Raw genomic sequence first — 16145 nt, forward strand, 5'->3', positions numbered from 1 at the left:
TCCTTCCTTCCTTCCTTCCTTCCTTCCTTCCTTCCTTCCTTCCTTCTTCTCCTCCTTCTCTTCCTCCACCTCCTCCTTCTTCTTTTTTTACACAGCGTCTTGCCATGTAGCCCAGGCTGGCTTTGAACTTGCAGTGATCCTCCTGCCTCAGCCTCTTGAATGCTGAGATTACAGGAGTACTCTACCACACTCAGATTGCATTTTGAAGAATGGAGAATTCTGTGTAGGTGAGAGCTCCTTTCTCATTCTTTAACTCTCATGGGGAAGTTTATGAAAATAAATAAAACCAAATATGCTAGTTTTGATTACCACTGCCTAGGATTGCCCCAGGCTTCACTCCCTTCTGGTGATACAATAATTGGAGCTTGATTATAGTTTATCTGATTAATTGACTAATCAGTTAATTAAATTTTTGTGGTTGGGGAAATTGAATCCAGGATAACTCTCTCTGAGCTCCAGTTCCAGCCATTTTTAGTTTTTAGTCAGACAGACTTGCCCAGGTTCCCCTGGAAGTTGGGATTCATCTGGTTTAGCATCCTGAGTAGCTGGGCTTACAGATTGGTATCAGTATGGTTAGCTTCTTCTTGAATGATGTAGGCTTCCAGCTGTGTGAGCAGAGACTAAAGTGGACTTGCAGAGGTCTTCCTGAGTCCTGTCTGTTATAGAGTCCTAGCTGGCAACTGGATTGGAGCTTGTTTGGATGCTTACATAGTGATAAGACTTTATTCCATCTTCAAAATAGCTTAGGTCATAGCTATCAGAGTCATTTTCACTTTAAAGTTAAGGAAACTTATGCCAACATGTTCAAGGTCACCATTTTTTTTTTAAAAAATCTCTTATTCATATATTTATTTGGTACAGGGTCTCACTACACAGCTCAGACTCATAATGATCCTCCTGTCTCAGCCTCCCCAGCACTGGGATTACAGGTATGCACCACCACTCCTGGTTTCATTTGCCAGTACAGTGTGTTCAGGGTTCTGCAGCTGGCATGGCATGCAGTACCAGATATAGAACTCAGGGCCTTGTGCTTGCCAGGCAGGTGCTTAGACTCCTGAGCTATCTCCCTAGCCCCAAGGTTACTGATGTTGATAAATAAAGTTGAAGTACTGGCTGGCAAAAGATGGAATAATGGGTCTGCTACTTTCTCAGTCAAAGGAACAGACAGTCTCCAAGTTGTGTTTCTGTTACCACATCCCTCCTCTCTCCATCCCCTTCCCACCCGCCCTCCACCTGGGAGGCCTGCATCTTCCTCATCAGCCTGTGCATCTCTCTTCTTGCTGTGTAATTACTAATCTGCTGTAGGCAATCAAGCTGTGTTTCCATCTCTCCTTTCCCTCCCCATCTCCCCTCAAGGGAAACCTTTCTGGGGGGAAGGTGACTCCTTCAGGAATTCATATTAACATCAACAACAGGGGTGTGGAGCGGGGAGAGGGTGAAGAAAGGCATCAAACTCCTATGCAAATTGCAAATGACAAGGCATCTTCTGCTGCTGCTTTGCTCTCTGCTATTTTAAGGGGCCTCATTTAGCATAATATTTGCATCATTTGTGTCTTACCCGATAATTAGAAGTAGAGACAAATCCTTCTTGTTCCCAGACTAAGGGCATTGGGGTGGAGAATAAAGGCAGCTCAGGAGATGGCTTTTAGGCAATAAAGTCTATAAAAGTTTTGCCTGCAGCCCTCTGTCTCTTGCTAAAATCCTCCAAAATCAGACATTCTGGACTGAGGTCATTGTTCATTTTTTGACTTCAGAGAGCCTGTGACCCCTCTGAAACTTGAAGCAGAGGTTGTGTTTATGGAATTGTTTGCCATTTTATCTTTTGTGTGGGGAGAAGGTGCATAGCTGTCATCAGTCTCTGCAACTTGTAAATTAGAAATGATGTGCAGTGGGCATCTGTCTTATTTTCTCACAATCCATTCACCCCCCAATTCATGTTGATTTTCCTTTGGGGAAACCAACCCTTTTTTACTTTCATTTTATTTTAGCTCTGTCCAGTAGAACTTTCTAGAACGATAAATATATTCAAGTCAGTTCAGTTCTCCTCCGAAGAGGGTTCAAGAACTACTTGTGCTAGAGGCTGGGGAGATAACTTGGCAGCTTAAGTGCCTGCCTGGCAAGCGAAAGGTCCCAGGTTCAAACTCCAGAACCCTGGTCATGTTGTGTGGGCTCGGAACTGGACATAGTGGCTCACACCTATAATCCCAGCAGCAGGGAGGCTGAGACAGGAGGATCACTATGAGTCTGAACTGCATAACAAGACCCTATATCAAAATAAAATATAATAAATTTCTTGTGCTAGACACAATAGGGGCAAGGGTCCATGATAGTCTACACTGTGACCAGCTTTCTCCTTAAATTCCTCCTCCTGCTTTCATTTGCTTGTCTCTCCAGGGCTATTGCAAAGAGTCAATGTCAGAGTACATTTAAATGCAAAACACCATTATCTTTCATTAAAAGGCCCATCACCACCAGCCTGTACACAAGAGAGTAATTATGTTATTAGGAGCCTCTTGACATATGGCCCAGGAGTGCCCAGACCTCCCCAGCACTCCTGCCTCCCTCTCCAGGACATCATCTCTGCTAGTAAGGGCAAAGCCAAGCTTGTGAACCCAAACTTGTCTTTGGGGTTGGGTTCCAAAGGATAAAGATAAAGAGGATTTTTGTTTGACATCTTTTCAGGTCTCTGAGTAGAGTCTTACTGGCTTTTGGAAATCTACTTGTGGTCTCCCTCACCATTGGTTCTGCAAGATTGACGTGAAATATTTGTTTTCTTTCAGTACTGTTAAAAATTGTGACTCCCTGTAAATTGTTTAATTGATTTTTAAAGGTTTAGTAAGTGCCAAGTCAGGAGTTGACAGTAGTTAAAAGTAGAACAGGCTTCGGAATTGGATGTAACTATGTTTATGCTTCTGTTGCTTATTCAGTGCATGATCATGGACATGTTGCTTAATCTTTGTAAGCCTCAGATCTCCGAAGTGCAAATGGGGGTAAATAATGTGGCAAATATTGTTTGTTCCTTGCCCAGTGTCTTAGCTACTTTTCTCATTGTGAGATAAAATACCCAGCATCCAAAGTTAAAGGAGTAAAGGTTTATTTAACTCACTATTTGTAGGGGTTTCACTCCATAATCCACTGCCTCCAAGGCAAGGTGGCACATAGCACTGGTGCATTAGTTCATGGCAGTGCAAGACAGTAAAAGAAAAAAAGAGAGGAGAGACAAGATTTTTTGTCTTTTATGTTGTATGCAGGCTCCTCTTCCCTAGGCAGGCATAGCACTCACATCCATAATCCTAGCACTGGACCATGAATGAACCACAAACTCTAGATTCAACTACCTATGAAAAGCCTGACTCCATGACTGTCTGAAGCTTTGTGGGGGACATCTGGACAAAAGCCATAACAAAATAATCATGACCCATTTCCTTTGTTCAGGCCCACCTCTCCCTGTAAAGGCTGAACCCACCAGACATAGTTTCAACCTTCTGTGCAGTCAAGTGTGACTGTGTTATTGATTTATAACTAAAGAAATAAAAGGAAGGTTAGTTCAGAGGATTCTGGATTGATCTTTTTCCAAGACAAAAGAGAACAGTTCCTAAGGAGATCTTTTCTGTTTTGTTTATAAAATTCTAACTTTGAGGTTGTTACCATGTGTGTGTGAGTTGTCTTTACTGGAGACAGAATAACTACCTTGTGACTATGAAGGAAACTCCTGTGAGTGGAAAGCCAGCATTTCAAGGACTCTGAGAATGATAGAACAGAAGGATATAAAAATCTAGATACTTGATGTCGTCATTGAGATGCTGGAAAAAGAGTGTCATAATAATTTCCTTGCTAAGAATGTTGTGTTGGCCACTGGTAGTCAAATTACCTCTTCCAAGCAGCTTGGTGTTACTGATGCACCAAGCCCAGCCTCTCAGGTTGCTCTAAGGAATAAATATGATGACATGTGAGAAGTTCCCTGAGGAATCTCAAGAAAATGATGAGCACACAATAAAAACAGTAGCTTTGACTATTGAAAACTATATCTATGTCCAGAGATTCATAGGTGAGAACTGAAGAAGCATTGATAGTTTGTGTGGATTTTTCTTTCTTTTTTTTTTTTTTGGCAGTGGATTTTTGGAAGTTTGTAATGTATAAATCATGGCCCTCTTGTGCCTTCACTTCCCACTTGGATTTTGAAATCTTATCAAAAGGAAATCTTGGACCAGCTTAATTCAAGGATTCAGCTTAATCCCTCTCATTTTATAGATGATGAAGTTGGCCCCTAGAAGAAGAAAGAGACCATCCAGAAGTCACATATCAAGTTAGTGGCAAATGGCAGCAAAAATCCATTATCCATTCTCAGTTGTCTTTTACCTTCATTCCACAAGCTCAGTGGTTTTATGGAGGAAGGGAATAACATAAGATCACACGAGTGATACGTTTGAAAAACTGGGGAAGCACACCACATGAGCAGTGATACTTACTGCATATGACGGAGCATTTTGCTCCTTTGTCAAATGGGAATAGATGACCTACATAGAGTTCATAGTGGCCTTAGCTGGAGACCCTGTAACTAGCTAGATGGCACACTTGTATTCATTTGTTTGTTATTAGTTTGAACAATTGATTGACTCACTAAAGTAAACTATTTGCTAAGTGCCTAGTATTAATTGTACATTTAAAAAAAGGACAAAAATAAGGAAAGAAAAGGAAAGAAGAAGGAAGAAAGAAAGAGAAATAAAAGAAGGAAAGAGGAGGAAAGAGAAAGAAAGAAGAAAGAAAGAAAGGAAGAAAAAAAGAAAGGGAAAGGGAAACACAGTCAAATACATGCCAATGTTGTGCTGTTGAGAATGAGCTCTAGGAAGGCAGTGATTAAATAAATATGAGCAATGAGTAGATTACTGCAGTAATCTAGGTGAAAAAATGTAGGGGGCTTGGACCAGGTGGAGTTGTGAGAAGCATCCATCTTCTGGTTACAGAGACTAAGACTTTTCATCAAGCATGAGTTTAGGATTTGTTTACTCCACCTTTCATAGATGTTCAGTTGTCTGGGGCTGGTGCAACTGGTATTCTCTGGCACTAAGTCTCATGGCTCCTCCAGGAGTCTGCACACATCAGACATGTCGGCACCAGGAGTTATTGCTGGTAACATCTTTAGTCTCCCGGCAGAAAGATCAGCAGACGCTTTTATCTTAATTGAGTTACATGGGGCACCATCATCCATACGTCTTTGCCAATTAACTTGGGACAGAATATGAGGATGATCGTGGAAGGGAAGGCAGCCCCAAGCTGATAAATATGGATCAGAACAGACTGGTTGGAGTCTCTGAGGACTCATCAGACAGGAGGAGGGAGGGCTAGAGGATTTGTCAAAGATGTTTTGGTGGAGAAGAGAGTTTAGAAGGCTGCCTTGTGGTGGGAGATTGATTTAGCAGTTGACCCAGTGGGCTGAGCCTTGCTTCCTAAGCCTGCCTTAATGGGAAAACATCACCTGCATGTCTCCGACTTGAGACATGGTTTATGCTACCAGACTTGGCAGAATATTGGATCAGGATCCAGGAATCTACCGATGTCTGCAGAGAGACTTGTGTGGGCTGTTACAGCTGGATGTGAGATAGTGCTGTATCTTCCCAGACATATATTATATTTGTTAGTATAGATTCTAGAAATAATGAGGAAAGAAAGGGAGGGAAGGGATTTAGGTTCTCAGATCTACTAACTTAGGGTCATTTGGTCAGCAAGGAATCAAACAGTCTCCATAATGGGGTGGTGAGTCTCTGTCCAAGGTGCTGAATCGAATAAGTAGTCTCTTCCCGTAATTCCCTCTCTTGCTTCCTGCATTCAATTTCAACCAAAATTGATTGAATATCTGCCACACCTGCCCCCATCCCAGACTTTAGTATACATGCTTGCAATTCAACAGAGGATAGGACAAAACTGCATGCCTGTTAAAAGTTTATATTGTAAAGGGTGGAGATAGGTAAGAATAGAAAGTGGGGAAGAGTGAGGTGGGTGTGGCAAATTATCTATTAAGAGGTAAAAGGTTCCCAGCACTCAGGAGGCTGAGGCAGGAGGATTGTTGCGAGTTTGAGACCAGCCTGGGCTAAAAAGTGAACTCACGGCTTGCCTAAACTGCATTGTGAGCCCCCTCAAAAAGAAAGAAAAAAAAAACCAAGAAAAAACAAACAAACAAACAAACAAACAAAAAAACAACGTAAAAAGTGCCTTGGGAAAAATAAAAGAGAATTTGATAAAGAAGCTAGTTTTGTTGCAACTGTGAATAGGGTGATCAGCTAAGGCTATACTAAGATGGTGGCATCTGAATAAACATTTGAGCTAGCTGAGGGAGTGAGCTGTTCAGATTTACCTGCATTTTTGCAAGTGGCACTACTCATGTTTTCCATAAAATTCCTGCTCTTTCTTATGTCAGCGCTTTTTCTGATGATGTTCTTTTGCTCTTTCTGGAATGCTCTGACCCTGACCTCCTATTGCCTCTGTACTCAAATGTTACTTTTTGAAAATGACCCTTATGTAAATATCACCTTTCTCAGGAAGAGCACTATGGCTGTCCTCTGACAGGAACAATATATCTTCCCAATTAACCTTCATACCATCTTGTATGAATCACTCTCTGGCTCTCTACTTTCTGTCATATTTCTGTCATGTTGAGTCCTTCAGCTTGGCTTTCTCATTATCCTGGAGGTTCTGTAAGTAGGAACTGTGCTGTGGTGGTTGAGATCAGTGTCTGGAATCAGACACTCTTGCCTTCAAATCACAGGTTCTCTACTTGTTAGCTGTGAGGCCTTGGGCAAGTCATTTCATTTTCAGTTTCCTTCTATGTAATGGGGAGCAATAATATCACCTGACTTAGGGATTGTGATAACTAAAAATTAGTGCATACAAGGCATTTTTCAAGAATCTTGGGACATAGGTAGCATTAAAGAAAAGGCAGTGTATCATTGCTTCTTCTTGTATCCTTAAGGTTGTACAAAGTCCTGACATATAGTTTTATCCCATAAAATATGAATGGGTACATCTATTTCTAAAACTTTCTCAAAGAAGAGTCTGTTAACCACCTCACAGAAACAAAGCAAAGCAGCAGGCACTCAAGAATCTGAATTTTAAGCGATGTCGTGGGTGACTGTTGTTCGCACTACAATTTGAGAACCACTGAGAGTAAACATAGTGTAGAGGTAAGGAGCCTGAACTCTGGAATTAGACGTTTGAGGCTTTAATCCTGGCTCCACCATATGCAAGCTGTAGAGACTGTGGTGAACGACTCAGCATAGAATCACCCTGGATTTTCCCTCTGATATGCTGAAATGTTGGGTTGGGTGATAGTAATAGTAGTTTCAGCGGAGAGATTTTCATTTTTGGAAATTATATATTTAAATACCTGATAACTATTCTAAGATATATAAATATGGGTATGGAATGAAGAAAGAGGAAGGGAGAGAGGGAGAGGCAAAAAGGGAAAGGAGAGGGAAAGGAGAGGGGAGGAGGAGGAGGAGGAGGAAGAGAGATGTGGGGAGAGAGAGAGCGAGAGAGTTCATGCCATTCTATGATAGCACATGGGTAAGAACAGTGCTGGCATACAGTAAGAATTAACTATTATCTTTGGTGTATAAGCAATGTCCATGAACAGTCAATTCATATGAATATGACCGGGGGCTCCTAAGCTGGCTTCAGAGGCCTCCTTGTTTGACAATCTTGCTTTGCTCTGTGTGCACAACTGTTGTAAAGAGATGAACCTCAGACTAAAAGAGAATGAACCCAAATAAACCTCAAGCACTTGCCCTGCTGCTGCTACTGCTGGTAGGAAAATTGCATCTTCTCTGCTCTTTAAAGAATTCCTCTGGCAGATGCACGCACAGCTGTTGCACCTCCTTCCTGCGGGCAGAGAGCAAGCAGATGCTGCTCAGAGTTCAAGGAAATGTGCTGTCACCAACATGCGCAAATAATATCTTCATTGGAGTCCCCCAGTCTCCCCAGCCTCTTCTCCTTTGCTTCTTTTTGAGCAGGGTGTGGAGTGAGAGACACGTCTTAGCTCTAGGTGTCTCTAGCAGGGGATTTTTAGGAGGAAGAAGTCCCAACAAGGGAGAACTTCCAAGGAGGGTGAAAGTAATGATGAAGAGAGAAGCTGGATTGCCTTGGGAGGCAGCAAAGTGTACTGGTTAAGTTTCATCTCAGCAACACTATTTTGCTGTACGCCCTTTCGGAAGGTCATTTCCCCTCTCATACCTTTATTACAAGCTCAACAATACAGCATAGCAGTGTGAACAACACATTAGTCCAAACTTCACAGTAGTCCTGATGCTACCCATGATACCAGGGTGACTTGGGCAAGTCTCTCCTCTTCATCATTACTTTTCTGTATGGAAATATAGGGTATGGAAATATTTGTCCAGTATGCTCAACAATTCTACTGCATGATAAAGTGACCCACTAGACATCAAAATACATCCTAAGCTTTACACGCTGGATATAAGTAAGGTAGGCTCTCTCCTATCCATGGGAAATTGGCTCCCTCAACACCCTGAGTTCAGAAAGCATTGTGTAGGTGCACAGAATTTAAGGCAAGCCTCCAGGAAAGGGCCTGCTTTGCTTTTTTTTCTAAATATATTTGACATGGGGTCTCACTGTGCAGCTCAGATCCAGACTTGGTGGCTGGCTCAGTGCACCCAGGGGTGGGACCAACTTAGCCTGTGGTGCCTTGGATCAAACCCCAGTCCTTGTGCTTGCCTAAGCAAGCTTTTAGTCCATTGATCTATCCTTCCAGCCCCCTTCTTTGCTTTGGTTGCTGCCTGTGGAATAATCAGGTTTCAACATGCAGCTCATCTTGTGCTCACATAGGTCCAGGATGGGCAGAGGAGATGGGCTCCCTGCCCCCTTCCATCAGGTTAAGGCAGCTTCTTGGAGCACAATGAGGCAGTTTAGCTCAGTGGCTAATCACAGGAGGCTTATTGAAATAGGTCTAACTTCAAACCCTGCGAGCTGTCATATACAGCTGTGTGACACTGGGAGACCACTTCACTGAGCGCTAGATATTTCTATGTTAAATCAGGGATCACAACTAGCTCACAGCATTATTGAGGATTAAAAGTGATAAAGTCCATGCAGAGTACAAGATATTTTGCTCAATTCCTAATACATCACAAGTCCTCAGTGAAAAATGCTTTTTCTTATTCACAAATTTATTCTTTGAGTCTGAGGGAAGAGCAGCTTCACCAGTTTTTTTTTTTTCTAAGTGATTGCAGAGCCACTGAGGTAGACAATAGGTTGGTGAGAAGTGGGAAGCACTTTGTGAAGAGCTTCAGAGTAGAGGTCACCACAGGCGGAAATGGAGACCTCATGGTGCTTTATGTTCTTAAATGCATGTTTTCCTTTTTCTAAAGTTTAACGCTCTCATCTGTAGAATGGGAGTAGGTGAGTTTAATCCATGTGCCTCACAAGATTGTTGGAAGGCTCATATGTGCGAATTCATGACGCTCTCATCTGTAGAATGGGAGTAGGTGAGTTTAATCCATGTGCCTCACAAGATTGTTGGAAGGCTCATATGTGCGAATTCATGTAGTGTCCTGTAAATTTAAGAAGCACCAGATGGCTGAAAGTAGGGAGGCCATTGCACGTGAGGGTTGCATACCGTAGGCTTCACATTCTTCCCCATTCTATAGCTTGCTGTGAGCCAGGAAAACTGTACCAGATGGAATCTGACTTCTCAAATCCCATATCCCAAAAGTTCACTATTTCTGGAGGATGTGGAGGATTGCTCTAACCTTAGTGCTCTACCCACTAAGCTCTGCCCTCCTCAGATGACATCATGCCAAGCAAAACCAATCACTGGACATTCCTTAGAGCTCCTCCCCCTGGCCCTTTACCTGCAGATTTCTTTTGTTTTATTCTTTTACCTGTAGGATGTATTACAAGCTGCTTCTCATTCCCAATCCACTCTTCTTATTCATGGACCCAAGAAAAGGCCAAGAACTGAGAGTTTGGAGAGAATTTTAAAACAACTCACTGAGGAGTAGATGTGGTTAACAGAACCGGTGGGAGAGATGAGGCACCCAGAGGTAAGGAGCTGCGGGAAGACTTAGGGTCCAGCAGACTCGCACTAGGCAAAGAATGGGTTTGGCAGGAAATGGTGAGAGGTAGAGCCAGAGAAGAGGGTGGAAGAACTGTAGTGATGGAAGGGTTTGGTCAGACAGAGCTGCCGCCTCCACTGGGAGCCTGGTGGGATGGAGGAAGAAACTCTCAGTGTTCTAGACTTTCCTGGAGACACCCATGGCCCAAGCCTACTGAGAAGCCATGGGACAGAAATCTCATCCTGTCCCTGTGATCCATCTTCCAGGACAGAGAGTGCACCAGGTTGGGAGCGCGTCACAAGCACAACTGCCCAGTCCACTGTCAAATGCTTCTTCTCATTTGCCCTGCTGGGCCAGGAAATCTCAGTGAAAGCTATATGCTCCACTTTTATGGAATGATTTTTTTTTAACAATTACATTATCTTTCTTGAGGACCAGGATATCTACTAAAATTGTCATTTTCTTGAGTCAGGCCAGGATGTGAGTGTGAAATGTAGGAAAAATTGGGACTCTGAATGCCTCTGTGTCACAGAGCTCCAGGAAGGCTAGGATGTCAGTGAGTCCAGAGCCAATTCTTCTCATGTCTTTCTCTTCTCCATGTAGCTTTAGGGACATTTAATATTTACGGTCACAACAGCAACATAGTGGTAAAGAGATCGTTTTGGAGTTGCCCAGTTCAGCTCCTTCTACTCCTGGCTGTATAAACTTGGGTGTGGTTATTAACCTGAACTTTGGTTGCCTTGATCCATATATTAGGAAGGAGTCTACTTCATAGAGCTGTTTTGAAGATTGGATGAGACATGGAAAACACAGGCGCTGGCCTCCCAACAGGCTGTCATGAAGTGATTGCTGGGATGATGCATCAGGATTGATATATGTCCCGGGAGGAGAGGGGAGTCATGGGTAGGGTGCAACCCCTTCTCAGTCTCTGCCTGATCCCAGCTGGTTTCTTCACACAGTCACATGTTACTGGCCCTGTGCCCCTAGAAGGGGCTGCTCATCTGGTGCAGTCTGCAGAGCTCTAGGTGGGACAGGCTTGGGGCATTCAAATGTGGCCTTCTTTGAGCGTTTGCAGGGACTGCCCACCTCCAGGAACAAGGGCAGGCTCTGGGCCCCCCAGAAGCCCCCAAGCTTCTGCTGGCCCTGCTGAGTCTATAATATCAGCAACAATAGCAATATCCAGCCATACCTGGGGCTTTTCTATTTGCAAAGTGCTTTGATTTTCAGCCTCTTATTGTAGCTTTGCAATGACCCTGGATTATCATTGTCAGCTGTATTGTATAAAAGGGAGAAACCAAAGTTAGAAAGGTCAAGAGATATGCCCAAGGTCACATGGCTAGTTGTTAGCTGAGTGGGGCTTATAGCTTGCAGTTTAGCACCGGAATTTAAAGTTCACTGCATTAGTAGATACAGGTAGTAGAAAAAAGTCTTGATTCAAAGTACTTAAGAAAGACTTCATAAAGTCTGTCACAAGCAGTCTGGAGGCCATTTGGTTCTCTGGTTCATCAGCATTTCAACGATGACATTGAACTTGGATTTTATTTCACCTCCCCCTTCTCCTTCTCTCCTTCCTTTCCCTCCTCAACTCCCCTCCAGCCCTTTCTTCTCCTCCTCCTCTGCCTCCACCTCCATCTTCTCCTCTTCCTCTTTCTCTTCCTCTGCTGCTGCCTTTTTCTTTTCCTCTTTCTCCTCCTCTTCCTCCTCCTTCTTCTTTGTCTTTGCCTTCTACCCCACTTCTTCTTCCTCCTCCTCCTTTGCCTTTGCCTCTTCCTCCTCTTCCTCTTCTTTCAACTTCTTTTCATATCTCTGAGCTCTGAGGGTCTTCCCCTGTCTAGCTTTTTTCAAGAATATAAAATAGTGGCTGTGGCTCAAATGGATTTGCCTGGGATCCAGGATAATCTTTGCATCTCAAAGTCCTCCTCTGCTTTGTTTAGACACACCTGCACAATCTCTTTTGCCACCTCAAGTAACACACTCAGAGATTCTGGATGTTAGGTTGTAGATGTCTTTCTGTTTAGTCACAGTACTGTAAGGTTCCATTTGTTCAAAATCAAAAGCAGCCTAGACTAATCTAATGGACAGAGAGATTGGCCTTGGGGCAGTTATGTGGGGACCCTGATCTGGGTACAAATTTCATGTGGGAGGCTGGTTATACAGGGGTGTTTGATGTGACAGCCCGTAGACCTGTACCTTTTCAGTATGTGAATTTTTCTGAATATGTGTTACATTTCAAAAGTATGATTTATTTCAAAAGAAAAACCTGGGATCCAAATAGTACCAACCTCATTAAGAGGTCATGAAGGGTTAAGTGTGGTCTGTTACGCTAAACACTCATTATTACAAGGAATGGGCAATTCCAATTATGTAGCCTGTTCTTTCAACAAACATTTTTTTCAGGTGAAAGAAATATGCAAAAAAATTAAATAGCATTCATTGTCATCATTCACAGCTTTACATGAATTCCATCATCAAAGAAACTTTAAGGGAAACAAAGAAATTCTCTTTTCATTAAAATTATTTTGTGTGCATGTGTTGATTTGGGAACAAAACAAAGTTGATGAGAAACAGCTGAATGAACATGTGCTCATAAAAACGTTACATCAAAAGAGGAAAGGAAAAGGGAAAAAGCTTAAATGAGATAATGTGTGTGGCAGAGATAGCCAAGTTCTCTACCTATTTAACAACAACAACAACAACAACAACAACAACAACAAAGCCATAAATGTTACAGTTGCACCAGGAAGAATCTGGGTCAGTTATCAAGTGCTTTCTATGTAACAAACACTTTACAAAGCAACCTTCCCAACAACAAGGAATGAACTTAGTTATGCTGATTTTACAGTTGACCTTCTGGAACTCTGAGAGGTGAAGTGACTTAGCCCAAGGCCTTGCAGCTGGTAACTTCAGGCTGGCATTTGAACCTAGATTTGGTTGACTCCAGAACCCCATGTGGTTCAATTGCTCTTACATCTGGGACTCTAGTCTGTGTCTTCTACATCAGGCTTCCAGTCTGGCTTGCACTGCAGAGCAAAAACAAGGTCACTGGACCTGAAGGTGGTCAAGAATCTATATTCCTCCTTCCCTTCCCTATCCAGGGAAAGTCCTCCCCCACTCCCAGTTCTCAGATTATGAAAGATTCCAGGTATCTCTGCCTCTCCTAGTGGGAATTTTCAGGGTCTTTCTTTTTGTTAGGTGCATCCCTAGTGCTGTCTGGGCTCAGCTGGATGTTCTCCATCCATGAAAAATCTGATGTTCTACAGTATTTCTTGTTTATGCTTAACAAACAGAGCTGAGACTGGTACTATATTTTATTTAAACTAGTGGGGGTTTATGAGAGATCACATGGGGGTGGCAGAGAAGGAAGGTTGATGGAAGAAACCTCTTCTGCCTGTATAGCTTTTGGGAAGAAGACCTGAGAACCTGTTTCGGTGTTAATCATGGAATCTTGGAAGCAAATAGCTAGTGTTGGCTGAGCCTTTCTCAAGTGTTGTGGGCCATGGTCCAGAGGGTGGCTAGAGCACCAGGAGTTTTAGAAACTCCCCAGAGATCTAGTACGTGGACATAGTTAAGGACTGTGAGTCTGGAGGATGTAACCAAACAGAATGAATGAGGCTATTCGTTGTGGTGTGTGGAGCTACAGAAGACTGTCTTAGGAAGGAGCTGGTTGGGAATTATCCAGGTGTCATCTCTCCTGCTCCCCTTCTCCTTGCTGATCAGCATCACCACTACCGCTGCCTTCACATCATCCCCATAGCAACTGCTGCTTTTTCAGAACTTACTCCACTCTGTGCATGGTGTGGAAGTTTGTTATATCATCTCATTTCCTCCTTATAAAAAGCCTGTATACCTAACTATTATGATCCTCATCTTGTGAATGAAAGTTACCAAACATCAGAGAGGTTAAAGAAGGTGTCTATTGCCACTCAGCTGATGAGACAGGCTAAAAATAATCAAACTTTGTTCTTCATTTTGATTTTCTTTTTTTCCTTTCCGTCATTCTTTTTCTCCCTCCCTTCCTCTTCTTTTCTTCCTTCCTTTCTTTTTCCCTCCCCTTTCCCCTCCTTCCCCTCTTCCTTTCTTCCATGTCTTTCTTATTTTTCATCAATTCCTTCACATTTTCTTCCTTTCATTTATTCTTCTCCTTTCTTGCTATCTTTCTTCTTTCCTTCCTGCATTTATGTGAATTGTACAAGTTCACATAACATACAAGAATGTGTACGTCCATCTCTTCAAGAGTTTTAATCCTGTTGCAGATGCAATATGTTCATCCATCCATTCACGCACACATTCATTTCTCATCAGTATCCTGTGTGCTAAGGCAGTAGCAATGAGCACAATGAACAGGAATCTTTAACTTCATAGCCCTTACTTTCTAGTGGAGCATACACGTGCAAATTCCGTGCAGTATCATAAGGTTGTATTTTAAGAACTTCTGTAGGGTGGTGTGGCAATGGAGGCAAGATGCACACAGATAGAGCTAAAGGCACTCAAAGGAGGAAACCCTCGGAACAGAGGATTGCTGGGGAAGAAGATGAGGTCATCTGTGGAACAGGAAGGCATTGCCTTAGGATGACGCACCTTTTATTTTTCTTTCTCAGCAACATCTGCAACTAGAGTCAAACTCCTTTTGCATGTAGGCTCTCGGGTATCTCATCTCCTCTTTCCTGGGGAGTGTTGAAATCTGGACACTTTGGGTGGCCTAAAGAATTTGTATGGAAGACACTGGGCTTATTGATTTATTCAAGTTTTACTACACAAATAGACTGAAAAGCTAATGTGGAGATAAAAAGTATATACATGTGCCCATGTGTTTATTTGTGCATGGGAATGTATAGGCTTAAGTGTTGGCACAGTGTCAATGGATGAGGGTCATATGCATGTGGATGTGGAAATACTGTGTGCAAGTCTTTGTATGGGAATATCTCGGGTGTGAGTGTATGTGTTTGGGTATGTATGTTGTTTTCATGTTGACCCATGCCCAAGAGTATGTTCATGCAGATTATGAATGTTCATGTGTGTATGTTGAAGATATCTGTGGATAACTTTATAAGGTGAAACTCATGTGTTTATCTATATATGTAGGGGAACTAAAATGGATACAAGTCAGAGGGAATCTACAGTGCTTGCATTTATATATATGAATTAGAATTAGTCAACTACTGTCACAGTAATGCTGTGTAGCCAATCATCTTAAAAGCCAATGCTGTCCAACAAGTAGCATCTCTTCCTAGGGTTACAAAGATTTTCCTTTAAAAAGCTAGATGATATATGTTTTAGACTTTTTAAAAAACTATGCTAACATCTACACTTGCAACTATTCAACCCTATTCTTGCAGGATGAAATCAGCCATAGATGACATATCAATATATAGACCTGGCTATTAAATCTGTATTTATAAAAATTAGCACAGGTTGGATCTGGCCCATAGGTTATAGTTTTCTCACCTCTAGTTTGGCTTCATAAGTCTGTAAGTCAAGCACTGTGCTCAGCTAGGCTGAACTCAAGCCATAAATGATGTTCGTATCCTTCTCATGTTTATTCTGGGGCTCAGGCTGGAGAGGCATGTTCTCAAGGAGACTGCTGGATACCAAAGCACACAATTATATGGAAAGTTTCCTCATAGGGCCGGGGAGATGGTTCAGTGGAATAAGTGCTTCTCTAGCAAGTGCAAGGGTCTGAGTTCAATCCCTGGTTCCGAAAAAAAAAAAAAAAAAAAAAAGAAAGAAAGAAAGAAAGAAAGAAAGAAAGAAAGAAAGAAAGAAAGAAAGTTTCCTCATGCCCTATTTGCTAATGTTTTATTGGCTAAAACAAATCACGTGATCACACATACCATCAGTAGGTGGGGAAATAAACTAGTTCCAAAGCAAGAAGGAGTTATGTTACAATGGCCACTATATGCATTTAAGGCAAGGAAGGCGTGAAGAAATTCAGGCAATTATTTGCGAAGCCATGACATGTCCGAAGGCCAAGTGAGGGTGGAACTCTGTGTAAGAGGCTGTTTTATGTGTGTGGTTCTCAGGGAGATGAATCCGTAGCTGCTTGTGTAAGAAGGAAGTTGCAAGATGACCTGTTGGTGT

The sequence above is a fragment of the Octodon degus genome, unplaced genomic scaffold (genome assembly GCF_000260255.1).
Source record: "Octodon degus isolate 3935 unplaced genomic scaffold, OctDeg1.0 scaffold00079, whole genome shotgun sequence".
NCBI classification, from domain to species: Eukaryota; Metazoa; Chordata; class Mammalia; order Rodentia; family Octodontidae; genus Octodon; species Octodon degus.